This window comes from Bos indicus, chromosome 6, assembly GCF_029378745.1.
Source record: "Bos indicus isolate NIAB-ARS_2022 breed Sahiwal x Tharparkar chromosome 6, NIAB-ARS_B.indTharparkar_mat_pri_1.0, whole genome shotgun sequence".
Taxonomy (NCBI): domain Eukaryota; kingdom Metazoa; phylum Chordata; class Mammalia; order Artiodactyla; family Bovidae; genus Bos; species Bos indicus.
In genome coordinates, this window is record NC_091765.1 from 111,937,178 (window position 1) to 111,962,195 (window position 25,018).

The 25,018-nt window shown below is 46.5% G+C and overlaps 1 protein-coding gene across 5 annotated transcripts in view; it reads right to left on the reverse strand.

The window, feature by feature from the left end:
• The window catches only part of PROM1 (prominin 1), a 148,515-nt gene extending 123,757 nt beyond the window's left edge, over positions 1 to 24,758 (reverse strand). For 3 of the 5 annotated variants that reach the window (XM_070791836.1, XM_070791835.1, XM_019963122.2), the window contains exons 1-2: positions 19,740 to 19,961; positions 18,734 to 18,852 (exon numbers count right to left, since the gene is read on the reverse strand). The gene's annotated coding sequence lies outside the window, so the exon portion shown is untranslated. Of the gene's footprint in view, positions 1 to 18,733; positions 18,853 to 19,739; positions 19,962 to 24,627 lie in introns of those variants that run through there. The other 2 variants (XM_070791832.1, XM_070791838.1) reach the window with 2 other exon arrangements.
• Positions 24,759 to 25,018: the final 260 nt, after the last annotated feature.

Consider the following 25,018-nt stretch of genomic DNA (forward strand, 5'->3'; position numbering starts at 1 on the left):
GGTATAGAATCCTCCTGAAATGCAGGAGACCTGGATTGGATCCCTTGTTTGGCAAGATTCCCATGGAGAATGGAAAGGCTACTCACTCCAGTATTCTGGCCTGGAGAATTCCATGGGCTGTGTAGTCCACGGTGTCGCAAAGAGTCGGACAGACTGAGCGACTTTCACCTTCACTTTTACACTGATCTTGGGGTTTCCCTGGTGGTTCAGTAGCTAAGACTTCACCCTCCAAATGCAAGGGCCAGGTTCAATCCCTGGTCAGAGGACTACATCCCACAGCCCACAACTAAGAGTTCCCGGGCTGCAAATACGATCCTGCATGCCACAGCAAAGGTTAAAGATCCAAGACCCAGATCAGATCAGATCAGATCAGTCGCTCAGTTGTGTCCAACTCATTGCCACCCATGAATCACAGCACGCCAGGCCTCCCTGTCCATCACCAACTCCCGGAGTTCACTCAGACTCATGTCCATCGAGTCAGTGATGCCATCCAGCCATCTCATCTTCTGTCGTCCCCTTCTCCTCCTGCCCCCAATCCCTCCCAGCATCAGAGTCTTTTCCAATGAGTCAACTCTTGGCATCAGGTGGCCAAAGTACTGGAGTTTCAGCTTTAGCATCAGTCCTTCCAAAGAAATCCCAGGGCTGATCTCCTTCAGAATGGACTAGTTGGATCTCCTTGCAGTCCAAGGGACTCTCAAGAGTCTTCTCCAACACCACAGTTCAAAAGCATCAATTCTTCGGTGCTCAGCCTTCTTCACAGTCCAACTCTCACATGCATACATGACCACAGGAAAAACCATAGCCTTGACTAGACGGACCTTTGTTGGCAGAGTAATGTCTCTGCTTTTGAATATGCTATCTAGGTTGGTCATAACTTTCCTTCCAAGGAGTAAGCGTCTTTTAATTTCATGGCTGCAATCACCATCTGCAGTGATTTTGGAGCCCAGAAAAATGAAGTCTGACACTGTTTCTACTGTTTCCCCATCTACTTCCCATGAAGTGATGGGACCGGATGCCATGATCTTCGTTTTCTGAATGTTGAGCTTTAAGCCAACTTTGTCACTCTCCACTTACACCTTCATTAAGAGGCTTTTGAGTTCCTCTTCACTTTCTGCCATAAGGGTGGTGTCATCTGCATATCTGAGGTTATTGATATTTCTCTCCCAGCAATCTTGATTCCAGCTTGTGTTTCTTCCAGTCCAGCGTTTCTCATGATGTACTCTGCATAGAAGTTAAATAAACAGGGTGACAATATACAGCCTTGACGTACTCCTTTTCCTATTTGGAACCAGTCTGTTCTTCCATGTCTAGTTCTAACTGTTGCTTCCTGACCTGCATACAAATTTCTCAAGAGGCAGATCAGGTAGTCTGGTATTCCCATCTCTTTCAGAATTTTCCACAGTTTATTGTGATCCACACAGTCAAAGGCTTTGGCATAGTCAACAAAGCAGAAATAGATGTTTTTTCTGGAACTCTCTTGCTTTTTTGATCATCCAGCGGATGTTGGCAATTTGATGTCTGGTTTCTCTGCCTTTTCTAAAACCAGCTTGAACATCAGGAAGTTCATGGTTCACATATTGCTGAAGCCTGGCTTGGAGAATTTTAACCATTACTTTACTAGCATGTGAGATAAGTGCAATTGTGTGGTAGTTTGAGCAATCTTTCCCATTGCCTTTCTTTGGGATTGGAATGAAAACTGACCCTTTCCAGTCCTGTGGCCACTGCTGAGTTTTCCAAATTTGCTGGCATATTGAGTGCAGCACTTTCACAGCATCATCCTTCAGGATTTGGAATAGCTCAACTGGAATTCTATCACCTCCACTAGCTTTGTTCATAGTGAACAAGTTCTTCACATTCCAGGATGTCTGGCTCTAGGTCAATGATCACACCATCGTGATTATCTGGGTCGTGAAGATCTTTTTTGTACAGTTCTTCTGTGTATTCTTGCCATCTCTTCTTAATATCTTCTGCTTCTGTTAGGTCCATACCATTTCTGTCCTTTATCGAGCCCATCTTTGCATGAAATGTTCCTTTGGTATCTCTGATTTTCTTGAAGAGATCTCTAGTCTTTCCCATTCTGTTGTTTCCCTCTATTTCTTTGCATTGATCACTGAAGAAGGCTTTCTTATCTCTTCTTGCTATTCTTTGGAACTCTGCATTCAGATGTTTATATCTTTCCTTTTCTCCTTTGCTTTTCGCTTCTCTTCTTTTCACAGCTATTTGTAAGGCCTCCCCAGACAGCCATTTTGCTTTTTGCATTTCTTTTCCATGGGGATGGTCTTGATCCCTGTCTCCTGTACAATGTCACAAACCTCATTCCATAGCTCATCAGGCACTCTATCAGATCTAGGTCGTTAAATCTATTTCTCACTTCCACTGTATAATCATAAGGGATTTGATTTAGGTCATACCTGAATGGTCTAGTGGTTTTCCCTACTTTCTTCAATTTCAGTCTGAATTTGGCAATAAGGAGTTCATGGTCTGAGATACAGTCAGCTCCTGGTCTTGTTTTTGCTGACTGTATAGAGCTTCTCCATCTTTGGCTGCAAAGAATAGAATCAATCTGATTTTGGTGTTGACCATCTGGTGATGTTCATGTGTAGCATCTTCTCTTGTGTTGTTAGAAGAGGGTGTTTACTATGACCGGTGCATTTTCTTGGCAAAACTCTATTAGTCTTTGCCCTGCTTCATTCCGTATTCCAAGGCCAAATTTGCCTGTTACTTCAGGTGTTTCTTGACTTCCTACTTTTGCATCCCAGTCCCCTATAATGAAAAGGACATCTTTTTTGCGTGTTAGTTCTAAAAGGTATTGTAGGTCTTCACAGTACCGTTCATCTTCAGCTTCTTCAGTGTTACTGGTTGGGGCATTGACTTGGATTACTGTGATATTGAACGGTTTGCCTTGGAAACGAACAGAGATCATTCTGTCATTTTTTAGATCGCATCCAAGTAGTGCATTTTGGACTCTTTTGTTTACCATGATGGCTACTCCATTTCTTCTAAGGGATTCCTGCCCGCAGTAGTAGATACAATGGTCATCTGAGTTAAATTCACCCATTCCAGTCCATTTCAGTTCGCTGATTGCTAAAATGTCAACATTCACTCTTGCCATCTCTTGTTTGACCACTTCCACATTGCCTTGATTCATGGACCTGACGTTCCAGGTTCCTATGCAATATTGCTCTTTACAGCATTGGACCTTGCTTCTATCACCAGTCACATCCACAGCTGGGTATTGTTTTTGCTTTGGTGCCATCCCTTCATTCTTTCTGGAGTTATTTCTCCACTGATCTCCAGTAGCATATTGGGCACCTACTGACCTGGGGAGTTTCTCTTTCAGTATCCTATCATTTTGCCTTTTCATACTGTTCTTGGGGTTCTCAAGGCAAGAATACTGAAGTGGTTTGCCATTCCCTTCTCCAGTGGACCACATTCTGTCAGATCTCTCCACCATGACCTGCCCAGCTTGGGTTGCCCCACGGGCATGGCTTAGTTTCATTGAGTAAGGACCCCATGCCCGAAGGGCGGCGGCCAAGAGGAGTTACCCCACGTCCGAGGTCAGGGGCAGCGGCCGAGAGTGCCAGACTGTGATGGCGCAGGAACAGCCGAGAGGAGCTACCCCACGTCCGAGGTCAGGGGGGGTGGCCGAGAGGAGATACCCAGTGTCCGAGGTCAGGGGTGGCGGGCAGGAGGAGCTACCACACGCCGTGGCTGTGTGGGCACAGGAGGGCCTAGAGGAGCTATCCCACTTTGAAGGTCAGGAAGGGTGGTGGTGAGGAGATACCCCTCATCCAAGGTAAGGAGCATTGGCTGTGCTTTGCTGGAGCAGCCGTGAAGAGATACCCCATGCCCAAAGTAAGAGAAACCCAAGAAAGATGGTAGGTGTTGCAAGAGGGCATCAGAGAGCAGACACACTGAAACCATACTCACAGAAAACTAGTCAATCTAATCACACTAGGACCACAGCCAAGACCCAGGGCACCAAGTAAATTTTTTTTTTAATGCAAGAAAATTGCAAGTTTAAACTGAGCGTGACTGTGCATATTTCTAGAATATTTCCTAGCTCAGGAAACTTCTGAAACCTGTACTATAGGCATGGAGAGGTTAGGTGTACCCTGACACATCTAATCAGCTGCTCCAGGTCTCTGCTGGAACACCTCTAGAGACCCCCACACTTCCGCTCAAAGGCAGCCCTCTCTGAGTGGGGCCCGGAGATGAGCTCTCCCCTCCCAGGAGCAGCCAGCTCTCCTGCCTCAAATTTGGACCCTGTTCCTTTTTTTATCCCTGTGACTTTGGCTGCTTCATCTCATTGAGCCTGTTTCCTCGTCTACAAAGTAAAAATAATTATGCCTTAGGAGGCTCTTGTTTACTTCTAATAACAATGATAGTAATAATAATGACAATGGTAGTAGTGTCTGACTCTGCGACCCCATGGACTGTAGTCCGTCAGGCTCTTTTGTCCATGAGATTTCCCAGGCAAAAATGCTGAAGTGGGTAGCCATTCCCTTCTCCAGGGGTCTTCCCCAATGCAGGGATCGAGTCTGAGTCACCCACATTGCAGGCAGATTCTTTACCACTGAGCCACCAGGAAAGTCAATAACGGTGATAGCTAAAACTTAAAAAATGTTTTTTACAAATGAAGCAGTAGGCTGAGAGCTTTATGTGCATTATTTCATGTAGTCTTACCAGTAACAACAGCAATCTATTATCTCCGCCTGAAAGATAAGCCTAAAAGAGTTTCAGTAATTTGCCCAAGGTCACAGAGCTAGTAAGTGAAGCACTGTATTTGAACCCAGAGTGGCCTCCAGAGCCCATGATTATCCTAAAACACCAAAAACACCCAAAAGATAACAGGAAACCCTCTGTGCTTGTACTCTCCCAACAGATGGCGGTGGTGATGTTCAGTTGCTCAGTCATGTCCACCAACTCTTTGTGACCCCATGGACTGCAGCACTCCAGGCTGTCCTTCACTATCTCCCTGCTGCTGCTAAGTCGCTTCAGTCGTGTCCGACTCTGTGTGACCCCATAGACGGCAGCCCACCAGGCTCCCCCGTCCCTGGGATTCTCCAGGCAAGAACACTGGAGTGGGCTGCCATTTCCTTCTCCAATGCATGAAAGTGAAAAGTGAAAGTGAAGTCACTCAGTCGTGTCCGACTCTTAGCGACCCAATGGACTGCAGCATACCAGGTTCCTCCGCCCATGGGATTTTCCAGGCAAGAGTACTGGAGTGGGTTGCCATTGCCTTCTCCACACTATCTCCCTAAATTTGCTCAAACTCATGGCCATTGAGTCGGTGATGCCATCCAACCATCTCATCCTCTGTCATCCCCTTCTCCTCCTGCCTTCAATCTTTCCCAGCATCAGGGTCTTTTCCAATGAGTCAGCTCTTCACATCAGGTGGCCAAAGTATTGGAGTTCAGCTTTAGCATCAGTCCTTCCAATGAATATTCAGGACTGATTTCCTTTAGGATTGATTAGTTTGATCTCCTTGCAGTCCAAGGGACTCTCAAGAGTCTTCTCCTACACCACAGTTCAAAAACATCAATTCTTCAGTGCTCAGCTTTCTTTATGGTCCAACTCTCACATCCATACATGATTACTGGAAATACCATAGCTGTGACTATATGGACCTTTGTCACCAAAGCTATGTCTCTGCTTTTTAATACACTGTCTAGATTTGTCATAGCTTTTCTTCCAAGGAGCAAGCATCTTTTAATTTCATGGCTGCAGTCACCATTTGCAGTGATTTTGGAGCCCAAGAAAATAAAGTTGGTCACCATTTCTATTGTTTCCCCGTCTGTTTGCCATGAAGTGATGGGGCTGTATGCCACAATCTTTGTTTTTTGAATGTTGAGTTTTAAGCCAGCTTAAATATAGATTAATAATAGATTCTTAAATAGAATAGATCTATTCTATTAAATAGCTTTAATATAGATTCTTAAAGAAGAGTAAAATACTCTTCTTTCACCTTCATCAAGACAACATGAAACCCTCTTGGCCTGTACTCTCCCAACAGATAGTGTAGTGTGGATTGAAAGGGTCGGCCACTGGTCTTCCTGCAGACACTGAATGCTTCAACTGTTTTTATCCATTTCATACCCCTCAACACCTACTCTACCTGGACCATCACAGGCGTTTAGTAAATGAATGAATAAATAGTAAAAATAGAACAATATTAAGATGTGTTCTGAGCAGCCTTAGGCAGACAGCAACAGGACCTAATAATTTGTTCTGTTCAATTTGGCTTATGGTTCTAATCCAACAGTCTCACTATTCAGCACAACTGAATTTATTTATTTTTTTTTAATAGAAGTCTAGCTGGATTACAATATTGCATTAGTTACAGGTGTACAGCACAGAGTTTTTTTTTTTTTTTTTACTTTCTGCAGATTATATTCCATTATAGGTTGTTACAAGATATTGGATATAATTCCCTGTGCTATATAGTAAATCCTTGTTGCTTATCTATTTTATGTATAGGAGTTTGTACCTGTTCCTAATTTGTCCCTCCTCACCCCTTCCTCTTTGGTAAGCATAAATTTGTTTTCTCTGTGAGTCTCTTTCTGTTTTGTACATAGATTCATTTGTATTAATTTTTAGACTCCACATATCAGTGACATCATACAGTATTTGTCTTTCTCTGCCTGCCCTTTTCTCTCTGTGTAATATCTCTGAGTCCATCCATGTTGCTGCCAATGGCAGCACTTCATTCTTTTTTATCACTGAATAATGTATGGGATATACACACACACGTATGGGAGATATATACATCTGGGAGTTATATATACACACACACATATGGGAGATATATATATCTGGGAGTTATATATACACACACATATGGGAGACATATATATATAAATATATATATATAGCATTTTCTTAATGCAGTCATCTGTTGACGGGCACTTGGCTTGTTTCCATGTCTTCGTTATGGTAAAAAACTGCTGCTCTGAACATGGGGGTGCATATACCCTTTCAAACGAACGTTTCAGTTTTCCAGCTATGTTCTCAGGAGTGGATCATATCTTTACCTTTTTAAGGAACCTCCATACTCTTTAGTGGCTGCCCCTAGTTTATATTCCCAGCAACAGTGTAGGAGGGTTCCCTTTTTGGCACACCCTCTCCAACATTTATTATTTCTAGACTTTGGCCACTTTCTAGATGGCCACTCTGATGGGTGTGAGGTGAATACCTTTTGATTTAGTGCAACTGAATTGCTATATCATCTGTTACAGGCAAGGCCAGAGAGGATGATGCTGTTCCCACATACATGCTGAGTCAGTAGATGCAAAAATTAGGCCTCCCTTTCTGAAATCGCTCCTCACTTTTCCTGCCCAGACGAAATGTAAACACAACAGGTGACCCTCGAAAGAGCTAGAAGAGTCATTCAGATTCAGTCACGAACAGCTAGTGTGGTCCCTAGTAGGTCATGTAAACCCCTATGCTTCACGTTCCTCACTGGTCAGCGGCAGCACTCAATGACCATAGAAGGCTGGAGGCCACCATCTTGGATGGTGCATGCAGACGGGACATTTCCAATATCACAGACTGGTCTGCTGGACAGTGCTGCCTTAGAGTGAACCATAACAAAAGAAAAATTACAACAGGACTGCAGTAACAAACTCAAGTTTCAGGAAAAGTTGTCAGGGTTATGTAACATTAGAATGAAGTGTTGACTGACATATCCGTTACTGTCACTACACAACCCCTGGTCATTCAACAATCCTTGATCTTTGGCAAGATGTTCCTTATGAAGAATGGAATATTTTCCTCTGAGTCTAAGACTAAAACAAAATAGGTTAGTGAGTATATTATTCTAATTAATCTGAGGATTTCTATGAATAATTACATTCCAAAAAAATTTTGTTTGTATGACTAACAAATATGGCAGCATATGACTCTATAGAAAAATAAATCTGTATCGTCTCAACATCTACTGATTTATCTTCTTAAGACTGAAATTTGTGTAAAGACCATCTGGGAGAGAGAGAGACAGAGACAGAAAGAGGAAGAAAGTAATTGTTCTTAATAGAAATTCTACTAGTTTTGAAAGGAATGGCTTCACACAAGGTAGGGTTCTCTTATAAACGTTTTACCTCGTGATTTCCTGTTAATCTTGCTTTTTTCCACTTGCCTCTGGGCTTAGATTCCAAAAAAATAGTATTGTTGGTGTTTAATAACCCAAAGTCAGAAATACATTCTTGAACTTTGAAAACCTTCAGCTAAGATTTGGAACTCATCCATCAAGCCCATTGCATGCTGGTTCAAAGATGGAGAGGAAAAACTTCAATCCGGTTTGGAGCAAGAGGAGGAAAGAGAGAGAGGGGGCCAGGTCAAAGACAGTGCCTCTGAGCCTGGATTCCAAACACGAAACCTGGGGAGAACTTGGAAAACTCAGTCACAATTTAATGGGGCAGTTGTGGGGTAGTTTTATATTTTATGTGCTGAATCTGTATTTGGTAACTTTGGAATAAATGCCTCATCTCTAGGGCTGGCTTTCCCTCTGACATCATCTTTAACATGTACTAACGCAGATGGGGAGTCATAATTTGCCTTTAGTAACCGTATGGGAAACAGGAGAACAGCGAAAGGTGAGAGAATTATAAAGTGTTAGGATACTCACTCTCATTTTCTTGAGGAAGGTAAGGTTTTTTCCAGCCAAATGCTATTGAGAGGTTGCAGAAGGAGGTAGGCAGGAAAACCCCACAATTTCTGATTCTCTAGTGTTCAGTTTTTATCATAGCCCCAGAAAGATTCACCCAGGAACTTTTAATTTATGCAACACAAAACTTATATCCAGGACTGAACTTATATCCAGGACTTCCCTGGTGGTCCAAAGGTTCAGAATCTACTTGCCAATACAGGGAACATGGGTTTGATCCCTGGTCCAGAAAGATTATACGTGCTTCAGGGCAACTAAGCCCGTGTGCCACAACTACTGAGTCAATGAGAGACATCTACTGAAGCCCATGTGCCCTAGAGCCTGTTCTCTGCAACAGGAGAAGCCGCTGAAGTGAGAAGCCTGCACACTGCAAGTGGAGAGTAGCCCCCACTCACCACAACTAGAAAAGCCCTTGCACATCAACAAAGAGACAATGAATGCAGCAAAACAACCAAAAACCAGAAAAACAAAAAAACAAACAAACAAAAAAAAAAAACAAAAAAACAAAAAAAATCTATGCACACACTGTTTTGCCCATCTGGGAATAATTACTATTATTACTTTCCTCTAAAGAATTACTCATTTGCATTGTCTTCATCAGCATCTGAAAGCACTTATTAAGAATCTATTAATATTATTCATTCATATATTCATTCATTCAGTAGTATCTTCTCAGCACCTGAAACCTAGCAGGATCCTGCAGAGCCCTCCTAGATAACCAGAGATTTGGCTCAGACAGTAAAGAATCTGCCTGCAACATGGGAGACCCAGGTTCGATCCCTGGGTCAGGAAGATCTCCCGGAAAAGGAAATGGCAACCCACCCCAGTATTCTTGCCTGGAGAATTCCATGGACAGAGGAGCCTAGTGGGCTACAGTCCATGGGGTCGCAAAGAGTTGGACACAACTGAGTGACTAACACTTTCACATTTTATGGCTCAGGTAATGTTTCAACAGCAAGGAAGACCTGATGGCTACTTGGAATCACGTGATCAAGACAATCATTTCTGAAAATAGAAGGTTCCCCCCAGCTCAGCACATAGCCCCTTCTTCTTTTCCCTATTCAAACTCTGAGCAAAACCTGGGGAATTGGGAGGTAGGTCTTTGGGATGTGAGCCCACCTTCTCCCCAGGACTTCAGGCTTCCTCAACAAATCTGTCTTTCCTTTCACCCAACATTCGTCGCTCAGTATTGTATTCTTCTTTTCTAAGAGACTCTTTTCTTAACATTTTATTACTTATTAATTTTTCTTTTTTGGCTCTGCTGGGTCTTTGTTGCTGCAAGGGCTTTTCCGCAGTTTCAGAGAACAGGGGCACTCCCTAGTTGTGGTGTGCAAGTTTCTCACTGCCATGGCTTCTTTGTGGAGCACAGGCTCCAGGGCATATGAGCTTGAGCAGTTGCAGCATGCAGCACGCGGGCTCAGTAGCTGCAGAACACAGGCTTAGCTGTCCCGCGGCATGTGGAATCCCCCCAGACCAGGGATTGAATCCATGTCACCTATACTGGTAAGCAGACTCCCATCCACTGTACTGCTGGGAAAATCCTAGATTCTTGAGCAAAAAGCAGCTGAATCTGAGTTCAGTAACACAGTTCCTCACTAGCAGCTGGATATTCTAGTTACTCTGACCCAAAATATCCTTACAAAAAATCAGTCACCCTGTGTCAGGGACAGTTGTGGGGAAGTTTCATATTTCACATGCTGAATCACACATAATCGTTTCAAAACTTATGAAAAAAGTCGTTTATCAAACCTTGTCTTTTCCTCTTATTTCCTAGCATATTTCCCTCATTGTGAAACTTTCTAAAAAAGCATTCTCTGCAAAATTCTATTCTGCGTCACTCTTGGCTACCTAAGCTATCATCAGATATTTATTTTAAACCCACTATACTTTTTTGCTACTTGAAACACTATTTTTTTTTTTTTTTTGGCCTGAGCAATTAAAGTGTTAAATTATAGTCCCAACCAGCTACTCATGCCAGAGTGAAAAACTGAGGTGTGTTTTGTGCGGAAAGCCTGGGAGGTGGAGGCTGAACAGACCTGGGAATGCGCTCCAGCTCTGCTACTCTACTCACTCGCTCACTCACTCATTCATTCACTTGCCCGTAACCAACGTTGTCTCAGCCCCTGCTGTGGACAAGACTCAGCAAAGACACAGAGCAGAGAATAAGACAAAGGACACCCCTGGCCCCCCAGAGCCAAACCTCTCACAAAGGAGAACATACACATACAAGCCAACAAAGCAACAAGTTCATGTATACTCCTCAGTAAGTACTTGACCTCTCTGAATTTCAGTCTCCTCACCTACGAAATAAAGGTTTTACAAAGATTAAATGCGATGAGGTGTGCAACATACCCGGCACACAGTAGGCAATGAATGGAGGCAATTATTCTGCTCCTGTTAGCTCTCTGTCAACCTGTCTTTCACCACTACCCCTCAAAGTTATTTTCAATTTCTAGTGCGGTAGGGCTCTTGGATCCACAAGCTAAATATTTATCCCACAAATATTAACATAATATTTATCCACAAGTATTAACATCCTAAGGATTTGTAAGGCTCCAAGCCAGAGAGGCTGAAGGAGCTGGATTTAGTCTGATCTCTGCTGTGCAAAAGAAATTGTCCAAGACTCAGAAATGGGTCAAGGAGATGAGTGGGCATCTTTTCAGTGGAGTGAGGCATGTGATGTAAAGGACCTTCTGGGAATTACTGGATCCTACAGAGGTGTGTATTTGACTGTAGTTCTATCGACTAGGTTATATCACAACTCTGTAAGGGTACTGTTCTGGCTGTTCAGTCAATCAGTCATGTCTGACTCTTTGTAACCCCATGGACTGCAGCAAGCCAGGCTTCCTTGTCCTTAACCATTTTCTGGAGTTTGCTCAAACTCATGTCCATTGAGTTGGTGATGCCATCAAAGGTCCATATAGTCAAAGTTACGGTTTTTCTAGTAGTCATGTATGGATGTGAGATTTGGACCATAAAGAAGGCTGAGCACCGAAGAATATTGATGCTTTTGAATGGTGCTGGAGAAGACTCTTGAGAGTCCCTTGGACTGCAAGGAGATCAAACCAGTCAGTTCTAAAAGAGATCAACCCTGAATGTTCATTAGAAGAACTGATACTGAAGCTGAAGTTCCAACACTTCAGCCACCTGATGCAAAGAGCTGATTCCTTGGAAGACCCTGATGCTGGGAAAGGTTGACAGCAAAAGGAGAAGGGGGCAAGCAGAGGATGAGACAGACAGCATCTTGAGTAAACTCTGGGAGACAGTGAAGGACACGTGGGAGCCTGGCTTGCTGCAGTCTGTTGGGTTACAAAGAGTCAGACATGACTTAGTGACTGAACAACAATGTAAGTTCATCAAGAAGATAAAAGTAGTGATGAGACAGAAATTCACATTTTAAGTCAAGGCAAGAAAAGTTTAAATATAAAGCTTTTTTTCCTGCTTTTTGGCCTCCTCCCTCCCCTCTGGTGTGCATCAGAACCTGCATTATATTTTAACCAGACCTGCTCCCAGGGACAGGGGAGCCTGGTGAGCTGCCGTCTATGGGGTCGCACAGAGTTGGACATGACTGAAGTGACTTAGCAGCAGCAGCTCAACCACGAAGATCTATTTTTCTCCTACTGGCTCCAGCCAAGTAATTCCTTAGAAGATAACAGTCATGCCTCAACCTTATAAGGGGTCAGAAAGACCCACTCTCACCTTGTACATGCAGAGATCTTCAGTGAACTTTATTCACAATGCCAACATATTTCCCGTTGAGATAGTGACTGCTGCCAACAGACTGGCCAGATGACCTGGGGAGATACTGAACTGCACCAGATGGAAGTTCACACTTAAATATTTACTTATGCCCTTATAAGGAGGCTTCCTAGGTGGATCAATAGTAAAGAATCTCCAATGCAGGGGAAATAAGACACGTGGGTTTGGTCCCATTGCCCAGTCCAAGCTCACTCTGCTCATCACACAACAGGCCAATAAGTGAGACAAAGTGTTGAGAAAAGGAAGGGGCTTTATTTGGGAGCCAGCTGACCAAGAAGACGGCAGGCTAGCACCTCAGAATGACCATCTTGTGGGGCCGGGATGCCAGGTTTTTTTTTTTTTTTTTTTTAAGGGATTAGATTTAGGGGGAGGTGAGCCTTGGGTGTTCTTTGGAAGGAATGATGCTAAAGCTGAAACTCCAGTACTGTGGCCACCTCATTCGAAGAGTTGACTCATTGGAAAAGACTCTGATGCTGGGAGGGATTGGGGGCAGGAGGAGAAGGGGACGACAGAGGATGAGATGGCTGGATGGCATCACTGACTCGATGGACGAGAGTTTGAGTGAACTCCGGGAGATGGTGATGGACAGGGAGGTCTGGCGTGCTGCGATTCATGGGGTCGCAAAGAGTTGGACACGACTGAGCGACTGAACTGAACTGAACTGAACTGAGGCAACAAGATAAAAAGACAATACAGTCCTTACAAATGTCCCCTACACTGGCAAGTCTCAGGCAGGAGGATGTGCTAGTTTCACTTCCTTAGAGTCCTTCACAGGTAGGCAGCGTACGTTATCTCCCTGGGGCAGGCCATTATGCACGCGGACAATAACAAAAGTAGCAAGATGAGGGTTAAAGTCACAGAAGCAGATCCAGTATAAATTCAAAAATAACCTTTCCCGATTACAATCCCTGGGTCAGGAAGATCCCCTGGAGGCGGGCATGGCAACCCACTCCAGTATTATTGCCTGGGAAATCCCATGGACAGAGGAGCCTGGTGGACTACAGTCCCTGGAGTTGCAAAGAGTCAGACACGACTGAGTTCTCATGCAACATGCCGTTGTTTTTTTTTTCTATTTATTTATTTACTTTTGGAAGCTAATTACTTTACAATATTGTATTGGTTTTGCCATACATTGACATGATTCCACCACACGTGTACATGTGTTCCCCACCCTGAACCCCCTTCCCACGTCCCTCTCCATCCTATCCCTCTGGGTCATCCCAGTGCACCAGCCCCAAGCACCCTGTATCATGCATCGAACCTGGACTGGCATTCCATTTCACATATGATAATATACATGTTTCAATGCCATTCTCCCAAACCATCCCATCTTGCCCTCTCCCACAGAGTCCAAAAGACTGTTCTATACATCTGTGTCTCTTTTGCTGTCTCACATACAGGGTTATCATTACCATCTTTCTAAATTCCACATATATGCATTAGTATACTGTATTTATGTTTTTCTTTCTGGTTTACTTCACTCTGTATAATAGGCTCCAGTTTCACCCACCTTATTAGAACTGATTCAAATGTATTCTTTTTAATGGCTGAGTAATACTCCATTGTGTATATGTACCACAGCTTTCTTATCCGTTCGTCTGCTGATGGGCATCTAGGTTGCTTCCATGTCCTGGTTATTATAGACAGCACTGCGATGAACATTGGGGTACACGTGTCTCTTTCAATTCTGGTTTCCTCGGTGTGTATGCCCAGCAGTGGGATTGCTGGGTCATATGGCAGTTCTATTTCCAGGTTTTTAAAGAATCTCCACACTGTTCTCCATAGTGGCTGTACTAGTTTGCATTCCCACCAACAGTGTAAGAGGGTTCCCTTTTCTCCACACCCTCTCCAGCGTTTACTGTTTGTAGACTTTTGAATAGCAGCCATTCTGACTGGCGGCAACACGCCATTAATGTCACCAGCTATATTCCTTGTATTCTGCCCATTTTACGAGATTATTGCTTCTTGCGTTATATGTGACTGAGCCTCAGATAAAATTAATGATGATTAGGTGACTTGAAACAACTGACCAAATGTAGAGTTCTATAAGATGAGTGACTGTAATACTGTCTGTCTAGGTATGGGAAGAAGCAGCAAAAGGGAACCATCTCCTGGACACCAGTGAGGCAGGCGGTTCAGAGGCTTTTGCTTATTGTTCTAGCTTGAGTCTGGCGCCTTAGACCACTCGGCCGTCCTGATGGCCCTTGCTTATCGTTAACAGGGCTCAGTCCAGTGATAGCACACTGAGTGGCCTGTCAACAAAGTCCTTGCCTGACCTGGGTATGAGGATTCCCAGCACCGTGAGACAAACCGGTCACAAAATGCCTCCCAAACCTTGGTTGAAATTCGTACCAAAAGGGAAGCGATCATAAAATAAAGAAAGTTGCCTGTCACCCAGTCCATAACAATCGAGCCATTAGCTGCTGCGGAGGCTGACCTGACCTGCAGTGCACCTGCTAGGCATCCAGGACAACGATCAGAATGCGACGCTGTGTGTTCTGGGAAAATTGGGCCTTCCTGCACTCAGATGCTTCCAAGAGGAGTGTTTCATGAGCCTGGATTCTTGCATCTCCCCATTCTGCTGCTGCTGCTGCTAAGTCGCTTCAGTCATGTCCGACTCTGTGCGACCCCATAGACGGAAGCCCACCAGGCTCCCCCATCCCTGGGATTCTCCAGGCAAGAACACTGGAGTGGGTTGCCATTTCCTTCTCCAATGCATGAAAGTGAAAAGTGAAAGGAAAGTCGCTCAGTCGTGTCCGACTCTTAGCGACCCCATGGACTACAGCCTACCAGGCTCCTCCATCCATGGGATTTTCCAGGCAAGAGTACTGGAGTGGGGTGCCATTGCCTCCTCTGCTCCCCATTCTAGAGAAGCCCTAACACCATCCATTAAGATGATTATCCCTCGAGGCCAGCAGCAACCTTCTATGAGATGTGTGATTCACTGCACAAACTCTTTTCACCAAAGTCACGTATATAGTGGGTGGCCACCCCCTTCATCTCTTTGGAGTAGCTCTCAGAGCTCTCTGAGAGACTGACTTCTCTTGGGTTATGAGCCTCGGTTTGCTGTGAGTAAAATTTTCCATGTCTTTCTTAGATTGACTACTGGTTAATTTTTCCCTTGACATCAAGTAGCAGTGAGCGTGCAGGGAGACAGGTGACCACACCCATGGGGCGGTCTGCTGGCTGCTGCCTTTGGTGACCATCTACTGTCTGACTGTTCAAGCATCAAGCAGAGTGCTTTCCATACATTCATTTATTTAATTAAACCCTCCTGCGAGGGCAACGCTATGCCCATTTTCCAGAGAAGGAAACTGAGGCTCACAACCTCAGGCTGTGCTATCTTTTCCAAGAGTAAGAACAGCATGTGTGCTAAGTCGCTTCAGTCGTGTCCAACTCTTTGTGACCCTGTGGACTGCAGCCCACTAGGCTCCTCTGTCCATGGGGTTTCCTAGGCAAGAATACTGGAGTGGAGTGCCATGCCCTCCTCCAGGGGATCTCCCCACCCCAGGGATTGAACCTGTGTCTATTATGTCTCCTGCATTGGCAGGCGGTTCTTTACCACAAGCACCACCTCGGCAGCCCAACCATTTATTAAGGTAACCGTGATTCTCAATATTTCATTTCCTGTTTAAGATGATTATAGGAAGCAGGTATTATACAAGCAAAGTAAGCAAAAAATTTGGGGGCAGCCACTATGTGCCAGGAGGTGCTGGGTGGCAGGAACACAGCAGGCGACAGTCCTTGCCTTTCTAGAGTGTTCTGTCCAGGAGGGAAAGTGGACCTGAACAGAACATGGGATGATTTGCTTCAAAATCCCACCTTCTGTCTCCCAGCTGGAAGTGCTTACCAGGGGGACACACAGAAACCTTCAGACTGGAAGCAAAGACCCAAAACTTTTCTGTTTCTTATTTGCAGCAAAAAGGCTCCAGCCTCCTACAGCTTCCCTGAGTTCCAAAGGGCAAATCCAAACAGTTACTAATCAGGGGAGTGAGGGAATGCAGACACAGAGGAAAGGCGGTCAAGGAAAAAAACAAACAAACAAACAATGGCCCAGCAGTAGAGCAGGGACCTGGCTCTTCCTGAAGGGGTGTACAGAACAATCTGACATGCATCTCTGAGTTCCTCGGTAGGAGCCCAGGTGGGGAATGGTAACTTCAGGCTGAGCACAAGCACGTGGACCCTTCTGACTGGAATCAGGAGGCTGATGACTGAGACTCCTGGAACACCACCCTGCAACCTCAGCACCAACCAATCAGAGGAAGGTCACACACCCTGCAGCCCTCCCTCCAAATTCTGCTTATAAAAACTCTTCCCCCAAAACCATCAGGGAGTTTGGGCTACTCGAGCATGAGCCACCCACTCTCCTTGCTTGGCCCTTGCAAAAAACCTTTTTCTGCTCCAAACTCTGATGTTTCAGTATGTCTGTCTTCACCGTGCTTCAGGGACTGAACTTGGGTTTGATAACACTCAGATTCAGTTAGTGATATTGTAGGGCTACACTGCAAAGTGTCTAGAACATACAATTTGGATAAAATGGGGAGTGAGAGATGAGACTAGAGCAGGGGGCTGGGAGGGTCAGGCTATGAAGGGGCTCACACGCCAACCATGCTAAGGCATTCGGACCACGCTGCAAGCAACAGAGGAGTCGTCAGTGTTATAAAGTAGAGGAGTAAAGGGATGACACTAGTTTTTGGTAGATCATTCCAGAAGGAGAGCTGGGCACCAGGAGGGTGTGTAGAGTGGGAGAGAGGAGCCTGACCAGAGGCCACCCAGGGTGGGTACTGAGAAGCTGGCTCATGAGGGCCTTGGTGTCTTAATCAGGTTCTGGCTTTTTCCTCTCTGTTGAAGGGGTTTGGTCTTTGGAACATCCATGAGATTTAATCTCTCCTTGTGTTGTTTCCTTCCAATTGCTGGCAAGAAGGGCAATTATTATTTGTAGCTCACGTCTGTTGGCCTCAGCATCCCAGGTCTACAAAGTAAAGTCTCGTTTATGCTTATGTCCCAGTGAGGAGTCTCCATGCTCTGCCCTCTACCTACCTAGGCGGAAAATCAGAGGCTTTTTGGAGCATCAGTCGGGTATTATGTCCCAGTGAGGAGTCTCCACGCCCTGACCCCTCTACCTAGCAGAAAATCAGATGCCTTTTGGAGCACCAGTCGGGTGTTCTGGGGAGTCCTCACAGGTGTCTGGCTTCTCAGGCGGTGCGGTGGTAAAGAACCTGCCTGCCAATGCCAGAGACTCAAGAGAAGCGGGTTCCATCCCTATGTTGGGAAGATACCCTGGAGGCAAACCGCTCCAGTATTCTAGCCTGGAGAATTCCATGGACAGAGAAGCCTGGCGGGATCTATGGCCCATGAGGTCACAAAGAGTCAGACGTGACTGAGCACACACACGCACACACCAAAGGGGTCTGTCCCCCGCCGCCCGCCCCACTCAGAACCTGACACGTCTTCAGCTGCTGCTCTAACACCCACGACTACAAAACCACTTGGGGAAGCCCATCTCCTGCCTCTGCAGACAGAGCTTATCACAGGACACCAATACCCTTGCCACCGTCCCCTCCAAATTGCTACAAGGTCTGCAAAACGCAGAGCTCCAGGGGTACCACTCTGATCGGGGGTGTATGGCCTCATCCACAAATCTGGGCCATAATGTGGAAGGCTAAAAGACTCCCCAGAGAGCATCCAGGGAAATGATTCTCAAGACTAGCTCGGGGGTCCCCAACCTCTGGGACCCGATGCCTGACGATCTCAGGTGGAGCTGATGTAATAATAATAGAGATAAAGTACACATTAAATGCAATGCACTTGAATTATCCCCAAACCACCCCCTCATTCCCAGTTCATGGGGAAAAAAAACTGTCTCCCATGAAACGGCTCCCTGGTGCCACAAAGGTTGGGGACCATGGTCCCAGCCCCCATTACTGAGGGTCGGTCTGAGGGGTTCCCCCACTAAACTCCAAGGAGACCCAAATAAACCTGGATCTTTTTGCCCCTTCAGGCCCCCCTTCACAAGCTTTGGCTTCTCAGGCACCCTGCCCCCCACTATGAAGTGTCAGTTGCTCAGTCGTGTCTGACTCTTTGCAGCCCCATGGACTGGGGCTCGCAAGGCTCTTCTGTCCATGGGATTCTTCAGGCAAGAATACTGGAGCGGTTTGCCATTCCCCCGCCCCTCACTTTACCCGCCTCCCAAAGGCCCCAGCGGTGCCTGCAGCCAGTGTTCCCAGGGCCGGCAAAGCCCCCTCAAACCACCCTCTTTCACACCAAGGCTCAGATCTGCCCCCCTCCCGCTTCTTTGCAGAAACTCACGTGGTCCTTGATGCTGGCAGCAGGAGCCACGCGGATTCAGGAGACTGTCGCTAGGGGGTCACTGGAAGATGGGACAGAGGGTTCCGGATCCTCAGCTCAGGGATCTTTGCTTCCAGCCCCTGGTGGGAGAAGAGAGAACACTGGAGAAGCTCAGACCGGAAGGTTATGATTAGGAATAGTTGTGGTAAGATTAGCCCTGCTTCCGGAAGGAGTGTTGGGGCTGGAGAGGTGTGGGCGTCAAGCTTTGCAAAATAAAGGGCACCACCGGAATGTGTATCTGAAACAGCTGCTACCTGATAAAAGCCCTTTCACTCCTCCATCACCAGAAGCCTTTTCTCAAAGGACTTCCACTCTGAGTGTGGTTCTCTAACTCTGGGGCAGGGAGCCCTAGAACAGGACAGGGTCCAGGTCCTACCCCTATTTCAAGGGAGCACATGCCCAGGTGTCAGTTACGAAAGTCAGGTTACTAAATAAGATCTTCATTTAAGAAAAAAAGCATCTATCCTTTACCCCACCTCAACATTTAGAATCAGCCTGGCGCTCCAGTGGTGAGGATTCTGGACTTTTACTACAGGGTGCGCCAGTTCGATACCTGGTTGGGGAACTAATCCTACAAGCTACATGGCAAGGCCAGAAAATAAATTTCAAAAAGAAGAAAGAGCAGTCCAGAACTTGGCAAGGGGTCAAGCAGCACACAAACAAGAAGAAGCTGCTGCCTGACGGTAACTGCCACTTGTCCGCCAGTGTCCACCTCTCCATCTTGTTTCTCTCACAGACACCTCAGAAAAGCAGTTACCCACGCCTCCTCCGGGGAAGATCACATTTCCCAGCCTTCCTCGGAGCTAGGTGTGCCCCGCTTCACTGAATTAGGGTCAAGCAGAATGAAGCCAGAGTGGAGTAGGCAGTTCTCGGAAATGTCCTTAGAAGGCGTATTAGGAGGGTTCTCCAGAGAAACAGAACTGAACAGGAGATCTATGTGGATATTTATTACTACAGATTGACTCACGGGACTTTGGAGGCTGAAGAGTTCCTCGATCTCCCCTCAGCAAGCGGGAGCCCCAGGGAAGTCGGTGGTATAATTCAGTCTGAGTCTGAATGCCTGAGAACTGGGGAAGCTGATAAAGTAAATCCCAGTCCCCAGAAGAGAGAAGATGAAATGAAATGTCCCAGCTCAAGCAGGAAAAAAGAAGAGGGGGAAACCTCTTCTTACTCAACCTTTTGTTCCATTTAAACCCTCAGTAGGTTGGACAATGCCCTACCTCATTGGGAAGGGTGATCTAATTCACTAAAGCCACTCATTCAAATGCTAATCCTATCAGGAAACACTCTCACAAAGACACCCAGAAACAGTGTTTATACTGGGCACCTGTGGCCAGTCATTGAATGAATGACACATTGAATGAACCACCACAGAGGGAGATGGTAGTTTTTCACCACTTCCTCCTACCTGCTGGCCAGAATTTGGTTGATGGCTGGAGCTCCAACAGCCATCTTGGGCCATGAGTTCCCCTTGAGACTGGAAGCTACATCCAGCAGACATGAAAGGAACAGTGGAGTATCACTCCAGCCCACACTGCCTTCCTTCCACCAGGGATTATGAGTGGCAAACATCTCTATAAGATTTATGCTGGTTATTTTCATTTTTTTCTATCACTTGTAACCAAACATCTTCATGACTAAATGCCAATATATCACATTTGATGAAAGGTGGTGGGTCCTGTGGGGGCTTTTTTATTTGTCATTCATTGCTGCCTTTATTAGTAGAGTGTATTTGGGTTGACATTCTCATTTCAACCACTGACTTTTCGCTCAGGAAACGTCTGTCTATAGCTGCTGCACACTTAATAGAGCAAGAGGCTGGGAGGCGGGAGGATAAATTCCAAATTTAAGGCAGAACAAACCGCTTCCTCCGTCATTCATTTGTTCATTTTCATCCGCCAAAACGCTGACTGATCCCTTTCCAGGGGTTATGCGGTATCTCACTGAATTGTCACCGACAACACCATGAGGGGGGCATCCTCCCCATGTTCCAGATGAGGAAACTGAGGTTCTGAGAAGTAAGGAGATGGCAGAGTGATGATCAGTCTGCCTCCCTTGATTCCACAGTAATTATTTTTCAAAATCATCAGACATGTTTTCATTTGACTAGTGGGAACTTGATTTGCACAGACTTAATCTAACAAGGCAGAGAATGAAATAGTATGAAGTGTTCTGTTTCTGGGTGATAAGAGGCTGGGGTCAGGCAGTCAGCTGACCACTGTCCCCTGAGCGCCTACTGTGTGCCATGCACTCTTTAGAGTGGGTTGTCACTGATGTGGTGTTTACAGGGCACCTTCCCCCTCTGAAGTGTGAGCATCTTTGTTTCTGTGCAGAGCCCACATTGCGCTGGCACACTCTCAGTGTTCAGATGGAAAAATACCAGGAGCTGGGTCTGATTCCACTTGTACCACCTGCCAGCTGTGTGCCTTCAGAGAGGTTGCTTAACCTCTCTGGTCTTCTGTCTCTTCTTTCAGGGCCTTCAGGGTCTTCCCCCCAGCCCCTTTGATGGTGTTCTTTTCAAGTGTTCCTTAATTCAAACTTGGTCAAAGCTCATCGGGCAGTGCCATTTAGAGTTTTCCAGGAAATTACACTCTTGGTGGAAACTCAGGAACCTTCCATTAGGCCCCCCAAATAACTCACATAAATAAATATTAAGCTTCAGTTGCAGTTTCCTTTTGTAAAAGACAGACGACGTTTGAGGAGGAACTGCAGTTACAGTTGAACTAGTTCCTGGAATCTTGTTTTCACTTTCTCCTTGATCTTTATCTTTTAGGAACCTCCTCTGGGAAGGAGCCCCATCGTAATGTGTTTCAAAAGTACACTTGGTAATAAGAAGCTGAGGTTCTTGATTACACTAACAGACAGACAGAACCAGAGTCCCAAGTCGGTCTTAGAGCTGCGATTCTACAGCTCAGGATAAGGCCGGGAATAAGTATGTTTAAGAAGCACCACAGGCTTCCCAGGTGGTTCAGTGGTTAAGAATCCACCTGCCAATGCAGGAGACGTGGCTTTGATCCCTAGTCTGGGCGGATCCCACATGCCTCAGGGCAATTAAGCCCGTGTGCCCCAACTACTGAGCCCCTGTGCACTACAGCCTGTGTTCCACAGCAAGGACAGCCCTTGCTCCCTGCAACTCGAGAAAGCCTGCCTACAGCAACACAGAGGCAGCGCACCCAAGAATAAATAAATAAGTGAGAAGCACTCAGTTCCTAGGCTAAACCAAGACGAGAGTCCAAGTCCTGAGGTTACAAGGAAGTTGGAGTCAGAAGCTTGAATCCTGATCTTCCTGTGTATTAATTAGCTGTGTGATCTTGGGCAAGTGTTTTACTGAACTCACAAAGTACTGACGAGCAGGGGTCCATAGCATCTGCCAGATCATCATGGGCCCAGCTGTAGGGCTGATGAGTGGACAGTGAGAAGGCTGTGGGTATTCCACGGCCTGGAGGGGAGATTACCAAAGGGCAGGGACCCCTGAAGGTGAGCAGTGCCACCAAAGTGGATGGGGGCGAAGTGACTTCCCTGAGAAAAGATAGTTCAGGACGTGAAAGACGGCTAGGATTTGACCAGGTGAGCTGAGCACACTGCAGGTATCAGGACTAAATGCGGCAGAACCGGGTGCCCACCTGAACTCCTGACTCAGGCCTTTTGAGGAGTCAAGAAAGAAAACTAGAAAGTGACAGGGGAGAGGGGAATTGTGATGGGAGGGGAGGGAGATCGCTTGGGCTCGCCTCCGCGCATGCGCCCTAACTCTAAACGCGAAGGGAAGTCACTCACGGATGCCGGGCCCTCATGGAGCCATCTGATGCTGAAGGCCCTTCCCGGGCCCCTGAATCTTCATTGGTAAGTGAGGCCCTCCTGCCTTCTCTCTTTCCCACCACCTTGGTCTATTTCTCCACCCAGGGGAGCCAGGCTTTCACCCTGGAAGCCAGATCCTGCCCCAGCTTTGCTCAGAAGTCCCTGAGGGTCGCCACCTCAACCTGGACTCAGAACAATTTGGAAAGTGCCCAGGGTGGCCTCTGATGATCTGCCCCCTGCCACTCCCCCGGCTCCAGCCTCCCTGTGGCCCCCAGGCCCTCAGGCTGAGCGCTGGCTGCATCCTCCCCCTGGGGTCTCTCAGCCCTTTCCAAAGGCTCCCCATCAATGTGGCTCCGGATTTCTTTGGGGCACCTGTCATCTCAGATACCTAACCTGTCTAGTTCTTTCCTGTCTGCCCTTTCCAATAGAAGAGGGAACTCCTAGGAACAGAGGTCTGGGGTCTGCTTGCTGCCATCTGCCCCGGAGTCTGGGGCAGAGCGCCAGCCCATAATATCTGAACAGTCCCTATCTCTCATGAGTTCGAACAATACTATTATTACAGAGATAGCATTGAGTTTAGTAAATGTTGGGTTGGTCAACATGTTTGTCCAACATGTTCGTCCCAAGCAACTTATGTGGCCAACCCAGTGCTTAGGAAGGACTCCCCTATTGGTTTCTATCCCAATCTCCCGTCTTCCAGGCTCCCAGGAGAAGTCCTTCCCGGGGCCCCCACTGGCCCCTCTGCCCTGCCTGCCAGCCCCTGACTGGCCTGCGAGTTCCCTGCCACCCGCTGCTGGCTTGGCTGTCCCCCTGGAGGACACGGCGTGTGCCACGGTTGCACACACTGTAGCCCAGGCTGTTCGGAGGTTGGCAGCTCTGGCCTTTGTCCTGCTGCCCCTGGACCCCGTGTGGCCGGGGCCTGGGTGCGGCCATCACCCCGGGCGACATCCAGTGCATGCCAGGGCATGTAGTGAACTGGACCCCATGTGGCCAGGGCCTGGGTGCGGCCATCACCCCAGGCGACATCCAGTGCATGCCAGGGCATGTAGTGAAGCTGGACCATTTTGCAGAGACAGAGAAAACAAAACCCTTCCTTAAGCCTTGGCTGATGGCTTCTTTTCTCAAGACCCGCACAGAAATAGATGGTTTTCATCTGAGCGTCTCCCGCAGTGAGTGACCCAGGACCAGGAGCACAAAGCCTGCTGACGCCCCTGCCCTCGTCCTACCATCCACCTGCAAGATGCACGGAGATGGCGAGCAATCTGCAGGGGGGAGGCCCAGGAATGTTCTGGAAAGGCTCTCTCCTCCTGCCTCTTGCTCACAACTCATGGGGAATTAAACAATAAGCAAGGTCTCGTGAAAGCTGCTCTGAGAAGCAGTCACAACTGCCAAAGGATTTTTTTTTTTTAATTTTTTTCCAATTTTACTTTTTTATTTTTTAAAATTTATTTTTAATTGGAGAACAATTGGTTTACAATGTTGTGTTGGTTTCTGCCATACATCAACATGAATCAGCCATAGTATACATACGTCCCCTCCTTGTACCTCCCTCCCACCCTCCACTTCATCCCACCCCTTTAGATTGTCACAGAGCCCCGGGCTGAGCTCCCTGCATCATAAAGCAAATTCCCAGCTATCTATTTTACATATGGTAGTGTATATGTTTCAGTGTTACTCTCTCAATTCGATCTGCCCCAAAGTCTGTTCTTTAGGTCTGTGTCTCTAAATAGGGTCGTCAGCACCACTTTTCTAGATTCCATGTATATCTGTTCATATATGATATCCGTTCTTCTCTTTTTTACTTACTTGACTCTGTGTAAGGCTCTAGGTTTATCCAGCTTTCTAGAACTGACTCAAATGTGTTCCTTTTAATGCCAAGCGGTCTTTGAATCACCTAGATTGGGGCATTGAACCTGAGGCTTCTGGCTGGCGGAGGGGTTTGGACCTGGGCACTGAGTCTGCATGCAAGGTGGTGTGGGTCTGTGCAGAGCGTTTGATTCTTTCAGACTCTCAGAACAGACCTGTGCAGACGTCCATCCTGGAGAAGAGAAATAACGCACCTGTGGTCACCGCATGAACAGCAGCTCAGCCCCCCGGGCCTCCGAAGACCCCATCTGCCAGGTCACCAGCACTGCTCAGAGCAAAACAGGGCAGATGAATAACAGCAAAGCTGGAGACAGTGAGAGGCAGGCTGAGAAAACACAAAGCAAAGCAAGAGGAGATGGACATGTCAGCCACGATTGATTCTGGGAGCAATGGGACTAAAGTCGTTTTCTTTTCTCTTAAACTCTTTCTGCATCTTCCAGATTTTCTGTTTTACAAACCTTTGCTAGAAAGCATTACCATAGAAAACTCTTTGAAGGAAAAAAATAATCAGTAGCATTTTATGAATGTACCTCCATCCAATCCCTCCTTTTCTGTTTTTTCAGGTTTGAAAGTTTTTCTATTGTT